This window comes from Bufo gargarizans, chromosome 5 (genome assembly GCF_014858855.1).
Source record: "Bufo gargarizans isolate SCDJY-AF-19 chromosome 5, ASM1485885v1, whole genome shotgun sequence".
Lineage (NCBI taxonomy): Eukaryota > Metazoa > Chordata > Amphibia > Anura > Bufonidae > Bufo > Bufo gargarizans.
This window is the reverse complement of record NC_058084.1, coordinates 207,685,122-207,710,324: the sequence shown is the minus strand read 5'-3', so window position 1 is coordinate 207,710,324 and position 25,203 is coordinate 207,685,122. Positions and strand designations below refer to the sequence as shown.

Sequence of the window (25,203 nt, the reverse complement as noted above, 5' to 3'; positions counted from 1 at the left end):
TTGGCAGCAGCTGCCTGAAACTGTTTTTTACTGCTTAGTTTGCTGTTTATTAAAATTCCTAGGTCCTTTTCCATGTCAGTGTTACTGTGTGTTTTACCATTTAGTATGTACAGGTGATTTGCATTATTCCTTCCCATGTGCATAACCTTACAGTTGTTAGTGTTAAACCTCATCTGCCACTTATCTGCCCAAGCCTCTAATCTATCCAGATCCATCTGTAGCAGTATATTGTCCTCTTCAGTGTTAATTACTTTACACAGTTTAGTGTCATCTGCAAAAAATGATATTTTACTGTGCAAGCCTTCTACAAGATCATTAATAAATATATTGAAGAGAATAGGTCCCAATCCTGACCCCTGAGGTACTCCACTAGTGACAGTGACCCAATCTGAGTGTGTTAATTACCACCCTCTGTTTTCTATCATTGAGACAGTTACTTACTCACATACAGACATTTTCCCACAGTCCGAGCAGTCTCATTTTATATACTAACCTTTTATGTGGTATAGTGTCAAATGTTTTGGAGAAGTCCAGATATACGACATCCATTGATTCACCACTGTCAAGTCTAGAACTTACCTCATAGAAACTGATTAAATTAGTTTGAAATAACCGATCCCTCATGAAGCCATGCTGATATGGTGTTATTTGCTTATTTTCATTGAGATCCTCCAAGATAGCATCTCTTAGAAAACCTTTAAACAGTTTACCAACAACCGATGTTAAACTCACCGGACTATAGTTTCCGGGCTCTGTTTTTGCACCCTTTTTGAATATTGGCACCACATTTGCTATGCGCCAATCCTGTGGAACACTCCCTGTCAGTATGGATTCTGTAAATATCAGAAAAAAGGGTCTGGCTATGACATTACGTAATTCTCTTAGGATACGGGGGTGTATGCCATCTGGTCCTGGTGATTTTTCTATTTTAATCTTTTTAAGTCGCTGTTGTACTTCTTCCTGGGTCAGACTTTTACATTCTGCATTTCATCTGACAGTTTCTTTTCCTCAGTGAATACAGTGGAGAAAAAAATATTTAATAGCTTTGCTTTCTCCTCGTCGCTCTCTGCAACTCCCCCTCATTGCTCTGTAGAGGGCCGACACCTTCAGATTTATACTTTTTACTATTTATATAATTGAAGAACATTTTAGGGTTAGTTTTGCTCTCTTTGGCAATTAATCTCTCAGTCTCTAGTTTGGCGGCTTTTATTTGTTTTTTACATATTCTATTTTTTTCCTTATAGTTTTCAGTGCTTCCTTGTTCCCCTCCTGTTTTAGGGATTGAAATGCTTTCTTTTTGTCATTTATTGCTTTCTTTACAGTTCTATTTATCCACATTGGTTTGTTCTCTCACAATTATATTTTAGGATACTTTTAAAAATATCCCATTTTGTGGCGGTATTTTTATTTTTGAGGACTTAGTTTCGCCTATGGCCTCTCTTAGTTGGCTAAATTTAGCTTTTTTGAAGCTTGGTATTTTTGTTACTCCCTGTAGAAACGCTTGTTTGAAGGATAATTGGAAGGTTATTACTCTATGGTCACTATTTCCCAGGTGTTCCCCAACCTGTACATCTGTTGTTCTGTCAGGTCTATTGGTTAATACTAAGTCCAGTATGGCCGTCCCTCTAGTCGGGTTCTGAACCAGTTGGGAAAGGTAATTGTCTTTGGTTATTGCCAAGAACCTGTTTCCTTTATGAGATGTACAGCTTTCAGTTTCCCAGTCTATATCTGGGTAGTTGAAGTCCCCCATAATAACCACCTCATTATGATTTGCCACCTCGTCTATCTAGTTTAGTAGTAGATTTTCTGTGGACTCTGGTATATTAGGTGGTTTATAATAAACTACTATTAGTAATTTATTCTTTTTGCCTCCATGTATTTCTACCCACAGTGACTCCACATTCATTCACGTTCATTTCCCTCACTTATATCTTCTCGGACTGTGGGCTTTAGACAGGACTTTACATAAAGGTAGATCCCTCCCCCTCGCCGGTTTTGTCGATCCTTTCTAAACAGACTGTACCCTTGAACATTAACTGCCCAGGCATAGTTATCATCCAGCCATGTCTCAGTTATTCCCACTATGTTATAGTCTTCCTCACACATCACTAATTCCAGTTCCCCAGTTTTATTAGTCAGGCTTCTGGCATTAGTATACATACAATTAAGAGGTTTATGTATATTTTTTACCCTACCCTTTTCCTTCTGAACTGTTTTAGTCCCTCCTTCCATTCCTCCCCCAGTCCCACTACCTTGTCCCCGGTCTCTATCTGCACTGTCTTCCCATCCTATAACATAATTACCCTCCCCCAGTCCCTAGTTTAAACACTTCTCCAACCATCTAGTCATCGTTCCCCCAACACAGCTGCCCCTTCCCCATTGAGGTGCAGCCCATCTGTAGCTGACAGAGAAGTCGGCCCAGTTCTCCAGGTACCCAAACCCCTCCTTCCTACACCAGTTCATGAGCCACTTGTTAACCTCCCTAATCTCCCGCCGCCTTTCTTGTTTGGCTCGTGGTATAGGCAGTATTTTGAAAACAATTACCTTTGAGGTACTTGCCCTAAGCTTTTGACCTAAATCCCTAAAATCATTTTTAAGGACTCTCCACCTTCCTTTATCTTTGTAATTTGTTACGATATGAACCATAACTGCTGGATCTTCTCTAGCCCCTCCCAGTAATCTGTCAACCCAATCCGCGATGTGTTCAACTCTAGCGTCAGGATGACAACACACTGTTCGGCGATCACGGTCTTTGTGACAGATTGCCCTTTCTGTACCCCTAATAATTGAGTCTCCCACTACCAGCACCTGTCTGTCCTGCCCTGCTCTCCTGGTCCCCTGCTTACTAGAGCCGACATTAGGAGTATTTCAGGCGCAGATGGAGGGGCAACAGTTAGTTGGGCCTCTAAATGTGAGTTCTTCCCACACTAGGTCTAAAATTTTGGATGTGGTGTGGCCGGGGAAGGGACCGGTAGGCCCGTCTTATTCATCATTTTCTATGCCTGGCTTACTCTTACATTTAGACTGGCACTGGATGTGCAAAAATTATGTAGAGGCAGCACTTTTTGGCCAGCCTAAGGCCTTTTTGAAGACTGGTGTCTAAAACGCTGGTCTTAATAAATGTGCCCCTATTTGTCTATACTAGAAAAGTTATATAAATATGTATATGGGAAAATATCATGTGCCTATTAATAAATTTATTGCATTTCACTTGAGTATACTGTACATCGGGAGAGATTGATTACGATGGAATTTCATATGCTGCTCTTAATCTAAATTAAGCTAGATGTAACTCATTTTTAAGGAGCACATGCCTCTTTAAATCCTTCCCATCTTTTTGCCGTCTATGCACTCAAAAATTAGATCAAATTTGCAATAAACTTACAAAAGTTTTTAAAGTAACTTATAGCAAAAAATTTTGGGCGAATGGGGGTCCCACCTCCTTCTTCTAAGCCATTTGCATGTTTAAAATAATTTGGAAGAAAATAAACATCTTTGAACAAAGACTTGGTCACACGACCGTTGCCCCTCCGTGCCCGTGCCGTGGGGCTGCCACATGCGGATCGGACCCCATTCACTTCACTGTTCTGGAAAAAGATAGAGCAAGTTCTATCTTTTTGCGGTGAGGAGGCATGGAACGGAACCCATAGAAGCACTCCGTAGTGCTTCCATAGGGTTCTGTTCTGTGCTTCCGTTCCGCACCGCATCTCTGGATTTGTGGACCCATTTAAGTGAATGGGACCGCATCCGTGATGCGGAATGCACACGGCCGGTGCCCCGTGTGAATGAGCCCTTAAGGAGAGAATACACTGACATGTGGCAGATTTTGTTGCACAAATTTCTGCCACTAAAAATCACTTCCATTCAGCTAAAAGGGGCTGTTTTGGTGGCAAGCCACATTCAGGTGCAACAAGTAAGCACTCTTTAAGGTAATTTTTTTTCCCAGTAGCAAAGGTTGCAAAAGTCATACAGAAGGAAAACTTTAAGTCCTTAAAGGACCAGCCAATTTTTGTTCTGCTCATTCATTTTTTTCCTGCCTGTTCACTAAAAACCATGATTTTTTAAAATTTCACATAGCCATATGAGGGGGTTACACAGTGGGTATAGACTAGAATAGATTTGGCTTGGGGCGACTTCCAGGTTACCTCCTTGGTGCTCACCCTTTAAGCTGTATACAGGTATCTGGATTTGCTGTGTTAGCTCTCTGAGTAGTCTCTGGTCAAGTGACAGCTGACCCATGGGGTGCTAGAGACAACAATGCTGAGCACCAAGGGATCATGGCTGTGTCCACCAGAGAGGGTGTAGTGGTGGCAGGCACGGGTTGTTGATGGCTTCATTTTTCTGGAGAAAATGGGGTTAATTTATGACGCACGCCATGTTGCGGCAGAATCTGCAACTTCCTCCCTGCTTATACCAGGTCTACAAAAGGAGGCATAGCGTGGGCGGGAAGGGGATGGGCAGGTGGGCCCATCTCATTCATCATTTTCTACCCCTGTTTTAGGCATAGAAAATTGTCAAAATGTAAAACAGCAAGGAAGCTTGTGCCTATACATAACTTTGGTAATTTACCGCCAGTCCAGGGGCTTATTAAGACTGTCGTCTAAAATGGCACTATTTAATTTAACTTTGATCTTGAATAAGAAAACAGGAAATGTGAGGTGAAATTGGAGGAAAAAAATGCAATTGTGCCATGATGTTTTTTCATGGCATTCACTAAAATGACATGATTATTTTAATTTTGTGGGTCAGTATAATTACTAGAGATGAGCGAATTGAAGTTGCCAAAGTGGAATTCGATCCAAATTTCAGGAAAAATTTGATTCACACTGAATCCTAATTTCCTCACGCTTCATGGTAACTTAGTGCAGGAAGAGACATCAGCAGGCGCTAGGGACTGTGATAGAAAATACTTTTAAACTTACTGTACAGTCCCTGACAAAAGTTTTGTCGCTTCTCTATTTTGTAGAAACTCCTGCTATTAACCTGACTTTTAATTAATCAATTGGTGTTAGAAATAGCTCATTTAAAAAGCTAAAGCCCTCCCAAATAATGTTTAATGCACTGAAATAAATTAGTTTCACTGAATAAAGATTTATCATTTAATCAAGACAGAAATGGTCAAATTTTGTCAAGACAAAAGATTTGTCGCCTATACAGAAATTGAATAACTTTACTGCAAATCCAAAAATATGTTAGCAAATTAAGTAGTGGTGCTGTGAGATCCAAATTTAATATCTTGTATGACTTCCATGAGCTTGAAGGACAGGATTAGAGTTCAGCGAACCTGAACTGTAAAGTTCGGGTTCGTATCGAACTGTAGGTTTTTCGGCACCCGAACATTTATGTAAAAGTTCAGGTTCGGTGTTCGGCGATTTTTATGGCACTTTTTGAAAGGCTGCAAAGCAGCCAATCAACAAGAGTCATACTACTTGCCCCAAAAGGCCATCACAGCCATGCCTACTATTGGCATGGCTGTGAATGGCCAACTGCAGCATGTGACCCAGCCTCTATTTAAGCTGGAGTCACGTAGCGCCGCCCATCACTCTGCTCGGATTAGTGTAGGGAGAGGCTGCAGATGCTGTGAGGGAGAGATCAGGGAGCGATCTTATCAAGAACTGGTTTATGTACTCAGCGATCTACAGAAAAAGTGTTTTGTGGGTGCAGTGCACAATTTTTTTAAGCCTGCCCTGAGCCAACTACTGCTGAAAACGAACTTTTTTTCTTCATTTCATCAATATCAATGCCTGATCGTCAGCCATTTTATGCAACGATAGTGCACCAGCTTAGGCTATCTGCAAGTCCACAAATACAGGTTTGGCATACTGGGGTGAAAAAACCCTCTAATATACTGCACATATGGGATTAGACAAGCATAAGTGACTGTCACATTTAGGACAGAAATACAGCTTTTTGGTTCCTGGGCTGAAAAAAGCCTGTAATATACTGCACATCTGTGATTACACATGCATAAGTCACTGTCACAATTAGGACAGAAATACAGCTTTTTGGTTACATACTGCACATCTGTGATTATACATGCATAAGTCACTGTCACAATTAGGACAGAAATACAGCTTTTTGGTTACATACTGCACATCTGTGATTACACATGCATAAGTCACTGTCACATTTAGGACAGAAATACAGCTTTTTGGTTACTGGGGTAAAAAAAAGCCTGTAATATACTGCACATCTGTGATTACACTTGCATAAGTCACTGTCACAATTAGGACAGAAATACAGCTTTTTGGTTAGGGTGAAAAAATCCTCTGATATACTGCACATCTGTGATTACACATGCATAAGTGATTGTCACATTAAGTCCAGAAATCCTGCTTTGGCATACTGGGGTAAAAACCCTCTGATATACTGCACATCTCTGATTACACATGCATAAGTGATTGTCACATTAAGGCCAGAAATACAGCTTTTTGGTTAGGGTGAAAAAACCCTCTGATATACTGCACATCTGTTATTACATGTGCATAAGTGATTGTCAAATTAAGGCCAAAATTCCAGCTTTGGCATACTGGGGTGAAAAAACCCTCGGATATACTGCACATCTGTGATTACACATGCATAAGTGATTGTCACAATAAGGCCACAAATACAGCTTTTTTCTTACTGGGGTGAAAAAAACCTTTGATATACTGCACATCTGTGATTACACATGCATAAGTCACTGTCACATGTAGGACAGAAATACAGCTTTTTGGTTAGAGTGAAAAAACCCTATGATATACTGCAAATCTTTAATTACACATGCATAAGTCATTGTCACATTTTGGACATAAATACAGCTTTTTGGTTAGGGTGAAAAAACCCTATGATATACTGCAAATCTTTAATTACACATGCATAAGTCATTGTCACATTTAGGACAGAAATACTGCTTTTTGGTAAGGGTAAAAGAAAAACTCTGATATACTGCACATCTGTGATTACACATGCATAAGTCACTGTCACATTTAGGACAGAAATATAGCTTTTTGGTTAGGGTGAAAAAACCTTCTGATATACTGCACATCTGTGATTACACATGCATAAGTGATTGTCACATTAAGGCCATAAATACGGCATTGTGCTTACTCGGGTGTAAAAACCCTCTGTCACATTTAGGCCACAAATACCGTTGTCATATTGAGTAAAAAAAAAAAAAAATTGATTCCAATACCCTACATTAGGGTTTTTATTGGCGGTTAATTTTTTTTAACCAACTTAACCACTTTTTACTTTGCTTTGTAAACGCTAACTATGAGGCAAACATCTAATAAGGGACGCGGTCATGGTCGTGGTGTTGGTGGAGCCTCTGGTGCAGGGAGAAGATGTGGCCGTTCTGCCACAGCTACACGTCCTACTGAACCTACTACCTCAGGTCCCAGTAGACGCCAGAATCTACAGCGATATTTGGTCAAGCCTAATGCCGTTCTAAGGATGGTAAGGCCTGAGCAAGTACAGGCGCTAGTCAATTGGGTGGCCGACAGTGGATCCAGCACGTTCACATTATCTCCCACCCAGTCTTCTGCAGAAAGCGCACAGGTGGAGCCTGAAACCCATACCCATCAGTCTGTCACATCACCCCCGTGCATATCGAGGAACCTGTCTGAGCCTCAAGTCATGCAACAGTCTCTTATGCTGTTTGAAGACTCTGCTGGCAGGGTTTCCCAAGGGCATCCACCTAGCCCTTCCACAGGTGTGGAAAACATAGAATGCACTGAACTGCTGCGTCTTTCTGCAGTGTGCAGACCGAAAAGGAGGTCAGGGAGGAAGACTGGGTGGAAGATGATGCAGGGGACGATGAGGTCCTAGACCCCACATGGAATGAAGGTCATGCCACTGACTTTCAGAGTTCGGAGGAAGAGGCAGTGGTGAGACCGAGCCAACAGCGTAGCAAAAGCGGGAGCAGGGTGCAAAAGCAGAGCAGTCATTGCCAAAACAGTTTGCCTGCACTAGCCACTGTCACCAGGGACCGAGCACACCAAAGGCAGCTTCAAGGAGTTCCCTGGCATGGCACTTCTTCACACAATGTGCTGACGACAAGCTATCAGAGCCTGAAGCGAGGCATTAACGTTCTGAACCTTAGCACAACCTGCATGACCAGGCATCTACATGCGAGACACGGGCTGGAGTGGAGTAAGCACCTTCAAAACTAAGAAAGGGCTCAGGCCCCTCCTGCTCCCTCTTCTGCTGCTGCTTTGGCCTCTTCCTCCGCCTCTGGAGGAACGTTGGCACCTGCCACCCAGCAAACAGAGGATGTGCCATAACAACACCACCTCCATCACCAAGCATCTCCACCATGTCACACGAAAGCGTTCAGCTCTCCATTTCACAAACCTTTGAGAGAAAGCATAAATTCCCACCTAGCCACCCTCGATCCCTGGCCCTGAATGCCAGCATTTCTAAACTGCTGGCCTTTGAAATGCTGTCATTCAGGCTGGTGGAGACAGACAGCTTCAAACAGCTCAGGTTGCTTGCTGTCCCACAGTACGTCGTTCCCAGCCACCACTACTTCTCCAGGAGAGCCGTGCCCTCCCTGCACAACCAAGTATCGGATAAAATCAAGTGTGCACTGCGCAACGCCATCTGTGGCAAGGTCCACCTAACCACAGATACGTGGACCAGTAAGCACAGCCAGGGACGCTATATCTCCCTAACTGCACACTGGGTAAATGTAGTGGCGGATGGGTCCCAGGCGGAGAGCTGTTTGGCGCACGTCCTTCTGCTGCCAAGGATCGCAGGGCATCATTCTTTGCCTCCTGTTGCCTCCTCTTCCTACTCGGCTTCCTCCTCCTCTTCTTCCACCTCCTCATCCGGTCAGCGACAGACCTTCACCACCAACTTCAGCACAGCCAGGGGTAAATGTCAGCAGGCCATTCTGAAACTGATGTGTTTGGGGGACAGGCACCACACTGCGCAGGAGTTGTGGCGGGGTATAGAACAACAGACCGACGAGTGGTTGCTGTCAGTGGGCCTCAAGCCCGTCCTGGTGGTGTGCGATAATGGGCGAAATCTCGTTGCAGCTCTGGCACTAGCCGGTTTGACGCACATCCATTGTCTGGTGGTGCAGAAATTCATTCACAACTACCCCGACATGTTTGAGCTGCTGCATAAAGTGCGGGCCGTCTGTGCGTGCTTTCGGTGTTCTCACCCTGCTGCTGCTCGCCTGTCATCGCTGCAGCGTAACTTCGGCCTTCCCGCCCACAAGCTAATATGCAACGTGCCCACCAGGTGGAACTCCACCTTGCACATGCTGGAGAGACTGTGCGAGCAGCAGCAGGCCATAGTGGAGTTTCAGCTGCAGCACGCATGGGTGAGTCGCACTGCGGAACAGCACCACTTCACCACCAATGACTGGGCCTCCATGCGAGACCTGCGTGACCTGTTGCACTGTTTCGAGTACTCCACCAACATGGCCAGTGGCTATGACGCCGTTATCAGCGTTACAATACCACTTCTATGTCTCCTTGAGAAAACACTTAGGGCGATGATGGAAGAGGATGTGGCCCAGGACGAGGAGGAGGAAGAGGGGTTATCTCTAACACTTTCAGGCCAGTCTTTTAGAAGTGGCTCAGAAAGAGGATTTTTGCAACAGCAGAGGCCAGGTACAAATTTGGCCAGCCAGGGCCCTCTACTGGAAGACGAGGAGGAGGAGGATGAGGAGGAGGATGGGAATGAAGCATGTTCACAGCGGGGTGGCATCCAACACACCTTGGGATCATAACTGGTGCATGGCTGGGGGATACGGAGGACGCAGACGATACGCCTCCCACAGAGGACAGCTTGTCCTTACCTCTGGGCAGCCTGGCACACATGAGCGACTACATGCTGCAGTGCCTGGGCAACGACTGCAGAGTTGCCCACATTTTAACGTGTGCTGACTACTGGGTGGCCACCCTGCTGGATCACCATTACAAAGACAATGTGCCGTCCTTAATTCGATCACTGAAGCGTGATCGGAAGATGCGCGACTAGAGGCGCACTCTGGTAGACGCGCTCCTGAGAGCATTCCTGACTGACGCCGGGGGACAAGTGGAAGCACAAGGCGAAGGCAGGGGAGGAGGGAGAGGTCGCCAACGCAGCTGTGTCAGCGCCAGCACCTCAGAAGGCAGGGTTAGCATGGCCAACATGTGGAAAAGCTTTGTCACCTCGCCGCAAAAACCGGCCCCAATTGCTGATATGGAGCGTGTTAGCAGGATGCAGCATTTGAACAACATGGTGGAACAGTACCTGTGCACACGATTACACGTACTGACTGATGGTTCTGCCCCATTCAACTTCTGGGTCTCCAAATTGTCCTCATGGCCAGAGCTTGCCCTGTATGCCTTGGAGGTGCTGGCCTGCCCTGCAGCCAGTGCACTCTCTAAATGTGTATTTAGCATGGCAGGAGGCGTCATTACAGACAGCCACAGCCGCCTGTCCACAGCCAACGTGGACAAGCTCACGTTCATTAAAATGAACCAGGCTTGGATCCCACAAGACTTGTCTGTACCTTGTGCAGAATACTGTAGACATTTATACCACCATCAAACATACACTCTTGTACTCAAGTCAAGTACAATGAGTCTTTGTTTTCTTTTTTTATTTGTCCCAATATTTTGGGGGTTACCTACCCAATAAAAAATAAAAAAAACATTGTTGGCTACCTGTTCCTCCTCCATTGCTGCCTCCACCTACAACACCACATTCACCGCCTCCTAAACTTCCGACTCCATATCCACCTCCTTCTCCTCCTTCTCTGAGTTGCAGGTTAATAATTTGTAATTATTTGTTATTTGATTTCATTTTAAGTTATTTCCCTATTCACATTTGTTTGCAGAGCAGTCACCATGCTCTTAAGCACATTTTACTGCCTTTTACATCCCTCTAGCCTTTTCAAGGACTATTTTAGAGCCATTTTAATTAAAAAAATTTAGTGCCCTAAATTGAAAAAATTCTTATTTTCAATTGTCGGGTGACATTTTACCATTTTTGGCATATACAAACCCCTGCTGTGCCTGGGTGACAGGGGCCTAAATCTCTCAAAATCCTCTGTTGTATTGCTGGGTGACATGTACCCCCTTTTGCCGTGAATGAACCCCTGCTCTGCATTGCTGACAGGGGCCTAAGTCTCTCAAAATCCTCTGTTGTATTGCTGGGTGACATGAACCCCCTTTTGCCACAAATGAACCCCTGCTGTGCCTGGGTAACAGGGGCCTAAATCTCTCAAAATCCTCTGTTGTATTGCTGGGTGACAAGAACCCACTTTTGCCGTGAATAAACCGCTGCTCTGCATTGCTGACAGGGAACTAAATTTAGTGAAAACATCTGTTACTGATCGGAAGATGCGCGACTACAAGCGCACGCTGATGATAGCATTCCCACCTGACAACAGGGGCACAGTGGAAGCACAAGGCGAAGGCAGAGGAGGAGGAAGAGGTCGCCAACGCAGCTGGGGCACCACCAGCACCTGAGAAGGCAGGGTTAGTATGGCCCAAATGTGGAAAAGCTTTGTCAGCCTTAGAGGTGCTGACCTGCCCTGCAGCCAGTGTATAGTGTGAATGTGTGTTTAGCACGGCAGAGAGCATTATCATAGGCCACAGCCAATGTGGACAAGCTTACGTTTATTAACATGAACCAGGCATGGATCCCACAGGACTTGTCCGTACCTTGTGCAGAATAAACATTTATACCAGCCTCAACCATCCATTCTTGTACTCAAGTGCACTTATTCTTAGTGTTATTTTGTTATATGTTCCAATATTTTGGGGGATACCCCAATTTAAAAATAAAAAATAACACAAATCAGTGTTGGCTAGTACCTATTCCTCCTTCACCGCCGGTTCCACCTACACCACCACGTCAACCTACACTGCCACATACACCGCCTCCTCCACCTCCTACTCCTAGATCCAGATTTGTATTTTAAATTTTTCTGTATTTTATGATATTTTAAGTAATTTCCCTATCAACATTTGTTTGCAGAACAATTGCCATGCTCTTAAGCACATTTTGATGCCTTTTGACTATTTTAGAGCCATTTTAGTGCCCAAAAGTTCGGGTCCCCATTGACTTCAATGGGGTTGGGGTTCGGGGTCAAGTTCGGGTCCCGAACCCGAACTTCTTTTTCAAGTTCTGCCGAACCTGCCGAACCCGAACATCCAGGTGTCCGCTCAACTGTAGACAGGATCCATGCGGTTTGGCAAGGATTCTTACAATTTATGGATGAAGTCATCAGGAATAGCAAAGAAAAGAGTCTTGCATGCCTCCCAGAGTTCATCAATATTCTTTGGTTTCGTCTTCCATGCTTCCTCTTTCATCCTACACCACATATGCTCAATGATGTTCATGCCTGGCAACTGGGCTGGCCAATCCTGGAGCATCTTGATCTTCTTCGCTTTGAGGAACTTTGATGTGGAGATGGAAGTATGCAATGGAGCACCATCCTGCTGCAGAATTTGGCCTTTTTTATGGTTGGGAATATAAGAGGTAGCTAAGATTTCTTGGTATTTTAGACTATTGATCACACCCCCATACTGGATGTAACCCCAGACCATGATTTTGCCTCCACCAAACTTCACCGTTTTCTGGGTAAATCTCGGCTCCATGCGGGTTTTAGTATGTCTCCTGCAATATTTGAGGCTACTGTGGTGTAATTCAACAGAAGATTCATCTGAAAAATCCACCATCTGCCACTTTTCCAGCGTCCATCCTTTTATCAGGCTGTGGCCCTTGGCAAATGCCACACGGTTTTTCAATTGTCGTTTGTTTTGTGCTGGCTTATGGGCACTGATTCGACCTTGGAGGCCATTTTGAGACAGAATCTGACAAACTGTTCTGGTTGACACAGGGACTTCAGGAGACCAGGTCTCGTGGAGCTCTGCTGCAGTGGAAAATGGGCTGGCCTTGGCTTTTCGAGCCAACAAATGGTCCTCTCGAGCAGTTGTCTTGCGGGGTCGGCCTGACCTGGCCTTGTCCAAAACATCTCCAGTCTCTTCAAATCTTTTTTTATCTTCCGAACTTGATGCTGAGACACATTGAAGGTGTCTGCCACATCAGCAGTGGATCTGGTCTTCAGCCTCTTGATAATCAATACTTTAGTCTCCAAGTGAATCTTAGGCATGTTTGCAGAGGTCTAGTTGCAGTTGATGTGAAGGTCTAGTGTACTGGGGTTATTTTTATACACACCTGAGACCTAATTGATCCATTATTAGTCATAGGTGAAGCTCATATGACAAGGCGACAACACTTATGTGTTGGCAAAAATTTACTCAACGGGCTTTACCAAGCTGTGAACATTAGAATACTTTTTGTCAGTTTCGTTTTGCACTGAAACATTATTATAAAAGCTGTTGGGATGAAAATGACCCATTTCTTGTAATAAAATCTTGATTAGAAATATATTTTAGCGGCACTTCAGGTCAATTTGTACACAAGCGAAAAGACTTTTGTCAGGGACTGTATATAAGTTCAGGGAAAGGACAGGGAGAAATCATTCCACATTATTGAAACAGAACAGGGTTCAGTAGGGGAGTTTACAGCCTGGGTAATGGGAACAATCCTATTACACCTTGCTGCACTGACTGGGGATCCAAATTGCCATTATATAGCTCTGTAATTCCAGCAAACAGTTCTTGTTATTGGGGTGCAAGTGCTGTTTGATACAGCCATTAACAGGGTTTATTACAAGGAAATATTTATATGTCTTATTTGCCCTTGCGCGGTGCAGTTATATGTTCTAAAGCATTTTTTGGCTTGTATTAGTGAGAAAAAAGGGCTTATTAGCCGTTGTGTGGTGAAGTGAGAAAATTACAGCCCTTTTGGGCGTGTATTAGTGGCAAAAAAATATATTTGCCGTTCAGTGGTGCAGTTATATGTTCTAAAGCCCTTTTTGGCGTATATTAGTGGCACAAAAAAGTATTTGCTGTAGTATAGTGAAAAGAGAAATTACAGCCCTTTTTGGGGTGTATTAGTGGCAAAAAAAATATATATTTGCCGTTCCGCGGTGCAGTTATATGTTCTAAAGCCCTTTTTGGCGTGTATTAGTGGGACAAAAAAAAGTATTTGCTGTAGTGTGGTGAAAAGAGAAAATTGGCCCTTTTTGGAGTGTATTAGTGGCATAACAAAAAGTATTTGCTGTTGTGTGGTGAAGTGAGAAAATTACAGCCCTTTTTGGCGTGTATTAGAGGCATAAAAATATATATTTGCCATTTAGCGGTGCAGTTATATATTCTAAAGCCCATTTTGGCATGTATTAGTGGCATAACAAAAAATATTTGCCGTTGTGTGGTGAAGTGAGAAAATTACAGCCCTTTTTGGCGTGCATTAGAGGCATAAAAATATATATTTGCCGTTCAGCGATGCAGTTATATGTTCTAAAGCACTTTTCGGAGTGTATTAGTGCAAAAAATATATATAATATTTGCTGTACAGCAGTGCAGTTATATGTAGAGATAGCCTTTCCGTTCGCCCGGCAGACATTTCACAGCAAATTTTGCGCATTCGCGATTTGCCGAACATGCGAACATATGGAGATGTTTGCATGCACCACATTCTTTTGCATTGCGCCGAACTTTGACCCATGACACATCCATCCAGTGGGACAGGACAGCCAATTGAGACGTTTCAGCACATGGGCACACCCCACCCCCATTCTGGCAGCAATTTTACATTATCTGTTTTACTTTCAATAAGTTTTTATTATCAGAGAATATGTTCATATCCACAGTATACAATTACAAGTACAGCGGTTTAGAAATAATCACATATCTCCAATGATTTTTCTTACAAAGTAAAGGATAAATCATATCATTAAATCAAAATATACGCATATAGCACAAAACAAGGTCAAGTCAAAACAAGACAAATCAAGTCAAAGTCATGTCTTCATACATAAATTCAGCGCTTAAAGTTTACAGAAATACTAGAGTTAAGTATAAACCATCCAAAGTACTTTGAAGCAGCCGCTCCCCATCTGACCTCATCCGAGCCCCAGTCTTTCCGAGATCGTTGGATTTAGACCCCTCCAGGACCCCCACGATTGAACATGGCAGCTCACTTGGAACCATTGATATGCCAGCATATATTCATATGATCTGGTTGTATCCACTGACCTAATTATTTCTTGTAAGTCAGGAATATTGTTGCATTTCCAGTTCCTTGTGATTTTTAGCTTGGTGGCTAACAGTAAATGGGCTATTATAACCCTATGCTTGAGAGAAAATTTATCAAGGTCTATTAATAATAGAGCGAGAGCTGGGTCTGGAGCGATCCTTTATCCAACAATCTCAGTTATTTTGGTGAAGACTTGGCTCCAAATGGGAAAAATCATCGGACAAGCCCAAAGAATATGATACAGTGTACCACACTCGCCACAGTCTCTCCAACAAAATGTACTAGAGCTTGGGAAAAACGCGTGTAACCTAACCGGGGTATAGTGCCATCTAAGTGTAGTTATAATGTAAGCCTCCATGTGTGAAACACATCTAAAAGGTGGAGATTGCAGTTTTATATGCCGCACTCCACTGCGCCAAAGTAAACGTCCTTTTTAAAACCTTTTCTCATGTTAAGAGTGGAGCTGTTTTAATAAAGCGATCTTTATCCCCTAAATACATGTATAAAAATCTAATTCCTGTATATACCTGGTTCACCTCGGACCACCGGAGTAACAACTGAACGTGGCCCTTAAGCCTATACGACGGATTATTCCCCAATGCATGTTTTATTTTAAGGTAAAGAGAAGGCTTCTTTGGAGGGGATGTTAAAAATACATTTAAGTGTTTCAAAGGGTTTTAGAACTGATCCTGTCACAATGTCGGCCACCGTTTTTATACCTTTGTCTCTCCACTCCTTCAGGTTCAGACCATTGGATAAATGTTGCAGAGATTCAAGTGGAGCGATACGCGCCATTGATATCGGTGCATCACTTCCTTTATCATGATATGTTTTCCATAGCGCCAGAGATGTAGAGACAAAGTATGCAGGTTGTATATCTGTGTAACAGTTATGCAATGCAGCCATGAGTAGAGCACTTAGATTGTGGCCTGAGATTTGTGACTGCTCAATATTCACCCAGCGTTTCCCTGTTTCTCCTTTCCACCATTCCTTCAGCTGGTTATTTCTAGAAGCTAGAAAATAGTCGTAAATATTGGGTAGGCCTACTCCCCCACTCTGCTTATTCCAGATGAGGGCATTTAACATTTTATTGGCCGAATTGAAAAAGGATACCGGAATGGGGATAGGGATAGTGCAAAATAAATATAACAGCTTAGGGAGAGTATGTTGTTGGGAGGCCGCAATACGACCTAGCCAAGATAGTTCTGCCCTGTCCATATGGTTAAGCTCAGATTGAAGCGATTGTAAGAGAGGTGGAAAGTTTGCTTTATATAATTCTTGGGGGGGGTGGTTGTTACATTCAATCCCAAGTATTGCACCTTGGATTTTTGCCAGTCCAGTGTGAATTCTTCTTTCATTTGGGATAAAATTTTGTCTTGAATACCTAGTGGGAGGGCTTTGGATTTGCTTTCATTAATTTTATAATATGAAAGAGCCCCATAAGAACGGATGATAGTCATCACTGACCTCAGAGACACCCGCGGGTTGGTCAGGGACAGTATTATGTCGTTAGCGTACATAGATAGACAACACTGCATATCTCCTATACAAACTCCCTTTATTCCTTCCTCCTGACTAATCGCCTGCACCAAAGGTTCCAAGGATAAAATGAAAATCTGTGGTGACAGTGGACACCCCTGTCTAGTGCCATTGGACAACGTAAAGGGGTCAGACAATACACCATTCGCTAGTACCCGGGCTGAAGGGTCTGAATAGAGAACTTTTATGGCTCGTAAGATTGGCTCAGGGAAGCCCATTTTGTGGAGCACCGAGAAGACAAACGCCCAATTAACTCGGTCGAAAGCCTTCTCGGCGTCCAAAGTGACCATCACCGTTGGAGTTCTTGAACGGTTGACAAAGTCAATTAAGTTCAGCACTCTTCTTGAGTTGTCTGTGATTTGGCGCCCTTTTACAAACCCCACTTGGTCAGGGGCTACTAGGGTAGGAATAATGTCAGTTAGTCGGGCTGCTAGGATCTTTGCATAGATCTTTAAGTCTGTATTGAGTAGGGAAATGGGGCAGAAATTTTGTGGAATTGAAGGGTCCTTGCCGGGTTTAGGCAAGGTGACAATAACCGCCTCCAGCATTTCTTTAGGCATATTCCCTGTTGTCATGGCACCAGACAGGGCTGCATGTAAATGGGGGGTCAAGGTGTCCGAGAATATTTTGTAGTAGGAGTTTGGGAGACCATCCAGGCCGGGGCTTTTTTTATTTGGCAGACTTTTGATGATATTAGATATCTCTTTCTGTGAACAGGGTCACAGAGGGATTCTCTTTGGGTTTTATCTAAGGAGGGGATTGTCAATGAGTCCAGAAAGCACTCAATGTCATCCGGGGAAGCAGGGGTGAAACCAGACTCATCCTTTAAGTTATACAGCTGAGAATAATAAGACATGAACCTGTTTGCTATAACCTTTGGGTCATATAATTTGTACGATTTAGAGGGGTCCCACAGGTATGGAATTTTAGACTTCATGGCCCTTGCTTTCACTCTACTTGCTAATACTTTCCCTGCCCTCTTGGCCTGAGAATAATATTTGGCTTTGGTCCTTTTAAGGGATAGCTCATCTGAATGCAGAAAACTTTCCCTAAGTTGAATTCTGAGTAATCTGAGTTTGTCAGAAAGGTCTACCGAGGGAGAAAGCTTATTTTGTGTTTCCACTGCTTGGATTTGTGCTATAAGATCATTCTGGTGTTTTTCCCTTTGCTTTTTGTGCCTGTGTCCTAATTTCAGTAGAATACCCCTAATGTAAGCCTTGTGAGCTGTCCATACAATAGTGGGGTTTGGTCCGGAATTAGCATTAAAACTGAAGTATTCTACTAAAGCAGCAGATATTTCTGATTGGTACTTGTCATTAGCTAATATGAATTCATTAGCGTTCCACAAGGGATTTGGCGGGGAGACAAACTCTTCTGCTAACTCTAATGAAATTGGGGCGTGATCTGACCAAGTGATTGTCCCAATAGAGGAGCATTTAGATGCTGCTAGTGAAACTTTATCCATCAAGATCAAATCAATGCGGGAATAAGATTTGTGTGCTGGCGAAAAATAAGAAAAGTCCTTTTCTGAAGCATGGTGAATACGCCAAACGTCAAATAAGGAATTTGCCATTATGGACTGGGCGAGGACAGCCGAGCCAATTCTTGCGGTGGAAGAGGAGTCCTGAACCGGATCCGGAACTATGTTGAAATCCCCACAAATAATGAGCCTTCCCTCTTTCAGGGACTGTACCTTCTTAAGGACTTTATAAAAAAAATCGCATAGACCTAATATTTGGGGCGTACACCCCCACTAGTGTATATGTGATATTTTTTATGGAGCAAATGTGAATGACATATCTTCCCCCTGCATCTACCACTGTTTTTAGCTCAGTGTGTGCCACTGAATTCTTGATTGCTAAGAGCATCCCTCTTCTTTTCCCCTGGCCATGAGAGTGAATCAAAGTCAGGAAAGCTGGGTTTTTTAACCTGTCCACATCTGCTTCAACAATATGTGTCTCTTGCGCACAAAAAACATTGCATTTGGATGAAAGCGCTTCCCTCCACATCATCCATCTTTTAAATGGGCTATTCAGGCCCCGAACATTTAGTGAAACTACCTTTAACACCATCTTACTAAAATTAAGTTAGCTATGTAAAAGTCGCTCGGGTGATATGGAGGGATCCACACAGCATATTTCTGCAAATTACTCGAAGACATGATGAGAAATTGACATGACAGAGAAAAAATAGAAATAATGAAATATGAACAATAACATTGTAAACCAAAACTGACTGCCCATATGTCAGGGCAGGAGTAAAATAGCACAAGGGTTAAGAATCAAACCCTTTGTGGTTAGTATGGGGAAAAACAGTTCTGCCTACCACTAGGAGACTTACTCAAGGTAGAACAGGTCCCTGCTCCTGCTGAATGCAGTAAATATAAAGAACCTCTCATCGATGCTTCTTCTGTCTTCTGCTCTCAACCCGGTGCCACTCACCCTCATCGGATATGTGTTGGCGATTTTTTACTTGAGGGACTTCGGCTGCTTCGATATTCCATGCAGCAAGTACCGCCTTCCCCTTTTCTACTGAGTGAATAACTGTGAGGGACCCATTTTTCTGGATAAGCAGCTTAACCGGGTATCCCCACCGGTATTGGATTGAATGCGCCCGCAGTGCTATGGTGATAGGAGCCAGCGTGCGACGCAGTTGGAGGGTGGCTATGGACAAGTCCGCGAATAATTTCACCTGTTGATATGGATCTGGTAAAGCGTCCATTTTCCTTGCCGTCGCCGCCAGGGTTTCTTCTTTAGCATGTAAAAAATGCAGACGGGCTAATACATCCCTTGGCGTATCATCTGGTAAGTGTTTAGGTTTCGCGATTCTGTGGGCCCGATCTATAATAAGATCTTGCTCTGTGCTGTTAGGCAGGAGAAGTTTAATCAGCGTTTTAATGTAATCTTGAAGATCCGCAGCCTGGATAGATTCCGGCACTCCACGCAGCTTCCGATTTTTCCTGCGGGATCGGTCTTCTAGGTCGCCTGGAGATATGCTATTTCCTCCGATGAGCTATATGCGAATCTATCAGATTATTATGCGACTCGGCAAATTCTCCCATTTTATGTTCAACATGTTGAACTCTGTTCCCCAAGTCCTTAACAGACGAGTGGATGGGCAGTAGTAGCTTTGACATATGGGAGGTAACTGAGTCATTAAAGGCTAGAAACATATCTTTAAGTAAAATACTGGACGCTGGTTTGTCATCTGCTGGGAAGCCGTAAAAGCGATTCGTTCAGAGTGTTGGTAATCTGTGGACCGTAGTTTTCGCGTACTTCATTATCCGCTACAGTCGGGTCTTGAAGCCTGGGCCTTTGCTTTGCCGGGCTCGTGGATGGGGACCGAAGCGCCGCATGACTGCTTGAGGCTGGTATAGCTTGCTCCGTCTTGTCCCCCTTGCTGCTAATCTCCCTGCTCTCACCCGTTCCCATAAACTGCGGTGACCCACGAGGGCTCTGCTGTTGTAAGCTGCTATCTTCTGATGCTCGTGGAGAACCAGCACTGGCCGCAGATGTCGGGCTGGGGGAGGACTCTGCATGAGAGACTCGTGCACCGGCGCCATCTTTGTCCCGATCTTGTCCAAAGAAAAATTCAAGCTTTCCTTGCTTCTTCATGCTGCGCTTTCCTCTGGTCATCATCGGGGAGGATTCCGGTACCATATGGCACCGAGAGATACAATTTGTAGCTCGATTTGAGGGTTCTGCTAGGCTAAAATGCTATGCTGGAGCAGGAGCTCTGGATTCAAGCGGCCATACTCCTCGGCTTCACGGCCACGCCCCCCTACATTATCTGTTTTGCCAGTGTATGGAGAGGTTGCTTTGTATAGCAGGGACAGACTGTTAGGGACACCAAATGCTAGCTAAAAGGGCCACAAAAGTCCTTTTAAGGACTGGTATAGGTGTGTTATCGATAGGTGTGATATACTAAAGGGTCTGATAGACATGGCCTTGCGGTTCGCCCGACGGTCATTTTACAGCGAACTTTGCGCGTTCGCGATTTGCCGAACATGTGAACATATGGCGATATTCGCGCCCGCCATATTCTTTTACATTGTGAAGAACTTTGACCCATGACACATCCATCAGGTGGTACAGGACAGCCAATTGAAAAGTTTCAGTACATAGACATACCCCCTACCTTATAAATTAACCTGATCTGAGCGCCATTTTACATTCAGTCTTTTGCCAGTGTAGGGAGAGGTTGCTGTGTGGAGCAGGGACAGACTGTTATGGACACAAATCGCTAACTAATAGGGCCACAAAAGTCCTTTTAAGGACTGGTATAGGTGTGCTATTTATAGGTGTGACATACTGAGGGGTGTAATATACTTATAATATACTTTCTAAGATAGAAAGTATATTATAGTGCAATTGTATTGTGCAGCAGTTGTGTGCGGTCTTGCTGCATCACCGCATCTACACAGAGTGAAAAACACTATTTGAAGAAATAATTTCTACTGGTGTGATTTACCAGTTGCCCCCACAAAAAACTGATTGAAGCAGGGGTGCTATATACCAATAATATACGTTCTATATAGTGCATTTAGGTAGTGCAGCATTTGTCTTTGGTTTTGCTGCGTTTTAGCGCATCTACACAGAGTGACAAACACTATTTGAAGAAATTATTTCTACTGGTGTGATTTACCAGTTGCCCCCCCAAAAAACTGATTGAGGCAGGGGTGTGATATACCTTCTTCCACAAATACTGCTCTTCTATAGGGACTTTTGTCAGGGTCATTTTGAAAATAAAAGGCAGAGGAAGGGGCAGGCCATTCGGTAGGGGTGGTAGGGGTCGAGCAGGTGCACCAGGCTAGAGCCTAAGTGGGAAGTTGCAGAGGGTGCGTGCGATTACATAAAAGGACGCACCAGACTTGGTTGAGTGGCTCACTCAGCCTTCCGCTTCTGCACTCTCCTTATCCTCTCTATCTGCACCCTCTTCACTCTCTGTTGTATCCATCCCCATAGATACCACCACATCCCCTCGGCTTAAGTCAGAGGAATTATTTTCCCATACATTCCAAGACCTTTCCAATGCGCAGCCATTCTTGGCATCGGATCAGGAAGAGGAGGTATCAACGGTCGCCACCCAGCAGTCTGACGACAGTATCCAGATCAGCCCAAGGAGGGTGGTCTCCGCTGTTGCTGCCTACTCCAAGATCTCTAATGTCAGTGGCAGTGAAGGTGACGAATCCGATGATGGCGTGTAAATGGAGGTCACGTGGGTGCCCACAAGAGAGGAAGAGGAGGGGAGTTCAGAGGAAGATACAGAGCAGCAGATAAGGAGGAGAAGCAGGCAGAACTTACAGTGCAAAAAGCAGACTGTACCACTATGTCACATCTTGCGCTCCCAGAACGCCGGCACATGGCTCCGCAGTGTGGGCTTTTTTTAACGTGTCAGCTGCTGACAATAGTGTTGCCATCTACAGCCTGTGCTGTCAACGCATAAGTCGCTGTAAGCCCAACACTTAACTAGGGATGACCGCCTTAAGAAGGCACCTGGCCTCCTATCACCAAGCCCAGTGGGAGCAACGCCGTCAGAACCCACAAATCCACACTCCCGGCGCTCCACGTCCTGCCTCTTCCCCTCTCTACTCCCATTTGTCTTCCACTCCACATTCCACTGTGTTGTCGTCACGTTTATCTGGCAAAAGGCAGGCTTCCGTGGCTCAAATATTTGAGCGTAAAAAGTTGATGATGGAGGATAACCGTCGGAAATGCTAGTTTGCCAACTACTGCTATATAAACTGGTGGACTCGGAGGCCTTTAGAAAATTTGCACACCACAATGGAAAGTTCCCGGAAGGAAATATTTCTCCCAGAAGGGCATCCCAGAGCTATATGGCAAGTGAATATATCGCTGGCACACAGTGTCGGGGCCAAGATACATCTGACCACAGACACGTGGTCTAGCAAACACGGGCAGAGAAGTTACATAACTTTTACTGCCCACTGGGTGAACCTTCTGACGGCTGTCAAGCATGTATCCAGTGGCAGCCGTGTGGATTTGGTGTTACCACCACAGATTGCATGCAGGCCTGCCTCTTCTTCTCCTCCTCCTACTCCATCCTCTGTCTCCTGCTCAGCTGACTCCTCCTTTTCCACTGCTACCGCCTCGTCCGCTGCACCCCCCCAAGCTCCCCAGAACCTATTCGATGTGCCAGGTGATACGTTGCCATGCGGCTGTTGTGCCTGGAAGCCAAGAGCCACACCGGTCCTGCACTCCTTTTAGCTCTGCAGTCACAGGTCGATCAGTGGCTAACCCCGCTCAATTTGACAGTTGGTAAAGTGGTGTGCTGCAACGGTGCCAATTTGCTGAGCGCACTGAAACAGGGCAAAATGACACTTAGTCGTGCAGCGTTTCGTTGCCAAATACCCCGGGGTCCAGGACGTCTTGCAGCAGGCCAGGAAAATCTCTGGCCATTTTAGAATATCTTACACAGCCATGGCTCGCCTTGCTGACTATCAGCGGTGACACCACCTGCCCGTCAGACGTCTGATTTGTGACAGCCCAACGAGCTGGAACTCCACCTTGTATATGCTTAATAGGCTTCTCCAGCAGCAACATGCCGTTAACGACTACCTGGACAAACTCTGCCGCAGAACAGGTTTGGGGAGCTAGATTTATTTTCATTGCGCCAGAGGCTGCTCTTGCGCAATGCATGCAGACTTCTGCGGACATTTGATGAGATCACTAACCTGGTCAGTCGCAGCCAGGAAGATGAGGAAGTCGCAATGCTGAATATTTTCCCATGGGGGCTACTCCATCTGAGACAAGTCAGCAGGAGTCTGAAGAGGAGTTAGAGGAGGATGGTGGCTGGGGGGAGGAGGAGGAGAAGCAAGAATAGCAGGCTTTTAGGGCGACTTTAAACTTTTCGGGGATCCCTGGTGTTGTCCGTGGCTGGGTGGAGGAGACAGAGGACGACATTCTCCTGGGCGATGAGCAGGAGCCAGGGTGGTCCACCACTTCCAATTTAGTGCAAATGGGCACCTTCATGCGCCAGTGTTTGAAGAGGGACCCCCGTATAAAAAGCATAAAGTAAGGACCAGTACTGGGTGGCACCGTACCTCGACCCCCGGTACAATCACAAAATGGCGGGCATGTTACCAGCATTACAGAGGGCTGTCAGAATGCAGCATTTCCAGGTCTTCCTGTGAGAGATGCTGCATTCTGCTGTTCTGGATGCTGAGAGAGGAATTTATACCCACAGCGAAACAGGTGCGGGTACAAATTCTACCACGCCTGCAAAAAGAGGGTGGTTTGAAGATGTGTTGGTCACTTAGTATATGAGATCATTCTTGCAGCCAACCCATCAACAGCCGCCCTCCGGATCCACCATCAGCGAACGCCTAGACCGACAGGTGTCCAACTACATTGGGTTAACGGCCGAGGAACCTGTAGACTACTGGGTGTGCAGGCTTGACCTGTGGCCAGAGCTAGCACAATTTGCCATGGAACTCTTGGCTTTCCCCTTGTCGAGTGTCCTGTCCGTAAGGACGTTCAGCACAGCAGTGGGGATTCTGACCGATAAGCACACTCGCCTAGCTCATGACAGTGAGGACTACCTCACATTTCTAAAAATGAATGAGGCAAGGATCTCAAAGGAATTCAATACCTGTGACAACCACGTGCAATTGAATTTCCTCATGCCTGTCAGGGCAAAAAACCCTACTCTGATTTATGCTGAGATCCAAATTAGTATGGTATACAGGGAGTGCAGAATTATTAGGCAAGTTGTATTTTTGAGGATTAATTTTATTATTGAACAACAACCATGTTCTCAATGAACCCAAAAAACTCATTAATATCAAAGCTGAATATTTTTGGAAGTAGTTTTTAGTTTGTTTTTAGTTTTAGCTATTTTAGGGGGATATCTGTGTGTGCAGGTGACTATTACTGTACATAATTATTAGGCAACTTAACAAAAAACAAATATATACCCATTTCAATTATTTATTTTTACCAGTGAAACCAATATAACATCTCAACATTCACAAATATGCATTTCTGACATTCAAAAACAAAACAAAAACAAATCAGTGACCAATATAGCCACCTTTCTTTGCAAGGACACTCAAAAGCCTGCCATCCATGGATTCTGTCAGTGTTTTGATCTGTTCACCATCAACATTGCGTGCAGCAGCAACCACAGCCTCCCAGACACTGTTCAGAGAGGTGTACTGTTTTCCCTCCTTGTAAATCTCACATTTGATGATGGACCACAGGTTCTCAATGGGGTTCAGATCAGGTGAACAAGGAGGCCATGTCATTAGATTTTCTTCTTTTATACCCTTTCTTGCCAGCCACGTTGTGGAGTACTTGGACGCGTGTGATGGAGCATTGTCCTGCATGAAAATCATGTTTTTCTTACCTTGCAGACTTCTTCCTGTACCACTGCTTGAAGAAGGTGTCTTCCAGAAACTGGCAGTAGGACTGGGAGTTGAGCTTGACTCCATCCTCAACCCAAAAAGGCCCCACAAGCTCATCTTTGATGATACCAGCCCAAACCAGTACTCCACCTCCACCTTGCTGGCGTCTGAGTCGGACTGGAGCTCTCTGCCCTTTACCAATCCAGTCA

General features: G+C 44.6%; 1 protein-coding gene across 1 annotated transcript in view; it reads right to left on the bottom strand.

Moving 5' to 3' along the window:
- NPSR1 (neuropeptide S receptor 1) overlaps positions 1–25,203 on the bottom strand; it is a 776,755-nt gene that overhangs the window by 925 nt on the left and 750,627 nt on the right. The window lies entirely within an intron of this gene.